Source organism: Nicotiana sylvestris, chromosome 4 (assembly GCF_000393655.2).
Source record: "Nicotiana sylvestris chromosome 4, ASM39365v2, whole genome shotgun sequence".
Lineage (NCBI taxonomy): Eukaryota > Viridiplantae > Streptophyta > Magnoliopsida > Solanales > Solanaceae > Nicotiana > Nicotiana sylvestris.
In genome coordinates this window covers 49505951-49509200 of record NC_091060.1, presented here as the reverse complement: position 1 = coordinate 49509200, position 3250 = coordinate 49505951, and positions in this window count along the sequence as shown.

Genomic DNA, 3250 nt, shown 5'->3' with positions numbered 1-3250 from the left:
ATTAGCCGTTTGGTAAATTAACCGTAGTTTTGGGGGTCGAATTGGCGGGAGGCTTTTGATTTGGGCTTTATTTTTTGGGCTTTCTCAGCCCACTAACCTTCGCTAGAGGAATAACAATGGCTGATTTAGGCAAATGTCCCTTTTGTAGGCCTCTGTTTAGATTTGTCCCTTTTTTTAAAAGTATGGAAAGATTGCCCTTGTAAAATTATTTCTTCCGGATAATGATACACTTGGGTTTAATACCGGAAACATCTCACTTTATACCCATTAATTCCAAACTATTTACCTTTTAATGTCCAGACCCAAATTATTAACTACTCCTACCCATACGCCCCAAACTATTTACTAGCTAATTCACCGTTCCTTGTGAGTATAATAAGATTGGGAACAAACAAAAAAGAGAGATGATCAACACTTGATTCATTGCCGGTCTTAAGCAGAGTCGTTATGGCAAGAGTTGCTATGCTCCTATTCTTATCAGAAATCAAGCTCTCCATATCTATATTGCAGTTTGTCACAGCCATAGGATGTGTCATATCTATCCTTCGACACACATACAGGGTGTGAGCTTGTTTGAAGTTTTAGCACTGCAAACAAGTTTTCAACACCAAAATACAGGGCACAATTCAAAAACTAGATCATAGGAAGAACATATCAATTTTTGAAACTCCATATGAATGAGTTCAAAATGCCAGATCTGATTTTTTATAGTATTTTACTGTTGAAATTCGTTAGTTATTGTTCTTTGATGTGTAGATTGTACCTTCGATGCTGATTTTTGGAGATTTATTGTACAAAAATTTAAATCCACCATTGAAGGACCTTGAAGGTTGAAACTCATAACTTGGTTTGTTTGAGTTTTAAATTGTTTTGATTTGATCCTGTATGGCTTTGTTTGGAAAGTTGATTGGAGGTTGTAGCTAAAGTTTTAATCAATTTGGTGGATATTTTGTAATAGATTTTAGAAATTTGGGTTGAAATATAGTTGAACTAGAGAAGAAGACGAATTTGTATTGTATACCCAAATAGTATACAAATATATCATTTTAGTATACAATTCATTCCAACTATATACCCTATTAGTATAGCTATATATTATATTAGTATCATATGCTAGTTGAATTATTTTTTAGTTGTATTAGCTGCATTTAATTGGTACAATATTTGATTTTCTTTTAATAATAGTAATATAGTACAATATCTTGAAATACCTTATTATATTAATATGTGGTACACTATTTTTTTATTTTTCTCTTTATGCACGTGTGTTATGTAATAGTAGTATAGTCATATAGTTACCGGAAATTAACTAGTAAAACTGTATACCATGTTGGTATAGTTATATGCCATACTGGTATCATATGGTAGTTTGAACATTGTTTTGGTTGTTTTAGCTGTATTTTAAGTGAATTCTATTATGAAATTATTTATATGAACATGAGTTGCAATGCTGGAATTTTTGTGTGTTGATGGACATAAATTATGTGTATTATGTAATAGTTTTTATAGTTATAGGCAATTTTTGGAACGACCCCATACAACTATATACCCTCTTAGTATACGAAATGAGCAAGTTATTTTGCGAACATTTAGCTTGCAATACGAGCATGTAATTTTCTCATACTTTTATTGCGTCCTTTAATATTTTGGTACAGTAGTATAATCGCAGATAGTTGTAGCAATATTTTAGAGAAATCATATGCTCTGTTGGTATACATATATACCATATTGGTATCACATGGTACTAGAAGTCTTTTTTGCTACTTATACTTTTGTTGCATTTTTTAATATTTTATTAACATTTTTATTCTAACTAGTATATATGGAGATTTGGTTGTCGTAGATTATGTTTTCTTGCTCTACAACTGGTTGTATTACTGCTAATGGTAGAGTGTTTATTGATATTTATAGGGAAGGAGATCAAGGTTTGCATGACAATCACATGTTGATTCTTAAAATCTGATTATGTAATTCATGGTGCTCAGCAGTAGTCAATGTGATATTTAGTGAATTAGATCAAGTCACAACTGATATTATTTCAGTTTAATAATTGCATTTAAAAAATGAGAAAGAAAGAAAAAACAAAAGGTATATTGTACTAGTTATATTGCAAAAAGGTTAACCAATACTTACTATATCAATTATTTTTCTTATTGTATAAAAAACGAATAATAAAAAATAGTGAAAACGGTAAATGAAATTAGATTATGAAGAGAAAAAGAATATAAAAAAAAAGTTAAATGAAATTAGAAAACGAAAAAAGAAAAAATAAGAAGAAAACGAGAAAAAAGAAAAGAAGAATAGAAAAAGAAGAAGAAAAGAAGCCTAGAAATAAAAAAAATTGCAGAATAAAGAAAAAATTCCCACAAAAACTATTATGGGTAGGAAATGTAATTAGTTTATGTGTAAAAAAATAAATGGGTAGACAAGGGCAAATAGTTTTATTTTTGTGGGTAACTGTGTCATTCTCCCTTTAATATTTGCTAATATAATTTGGGTCATTTGCATCTATATCCACTTTTTGGGTTACGTTTTAACTTATACCCGCTTTGCAAAGGAAAAAAATTACAAGCGTACCCACTTTTCGCGTAACTTCAGGCATACGGGCCTGAAGTAGCAAAATTTTTTGCCTGAAGTGTAGCAAAACTTCAGATATTTTTGCATGAAGTTTGCCTGACTTGCAAAGGCAATCACGCAAACTTCAGTTCATAGTGCAAATGACATACTTCAGTTCAATAAAACAACAGCATGCGTTGGCTGAAGTTTTTGTTTGTAATTGTTGAATTTCAGCATTCTAGTAGTTGAAGCTTTGTTCTGTATTTTCTGAACTTAAGCATGTTTTAGCTGAAGTTTTGTTCTGTATTTGCTGAGCTTCAGCATGATTGAGTTGAAGCTTTGTTCTGTTTGTGATGAACTTCAGGGCTGAAGTTTATTTTGTATTTGCTGAACTTCAGCATTCTAGGAGCTGAAGTTTTTGTTTATATTTGCTAAACTTCAGCATTCTTAGAGTTGAAGTTCTAAAAAAACAATGAATTTAATAGATCATGATTAGCAGCGATTGATGTTATTCATTTCAATGATTAAAGAATAAAAAATATTTTCGACATGAAAACAAGTTATTACAGATAAATTAGAACCAAAAACCAATGTGCCTGTGAAGCTAAAATATCTAAGAGGTTAAATTATTGTGAATAAGACCAAACTGAACATAATGGGACAAGCAGATATATATGAATCATCAGGCTAGAAC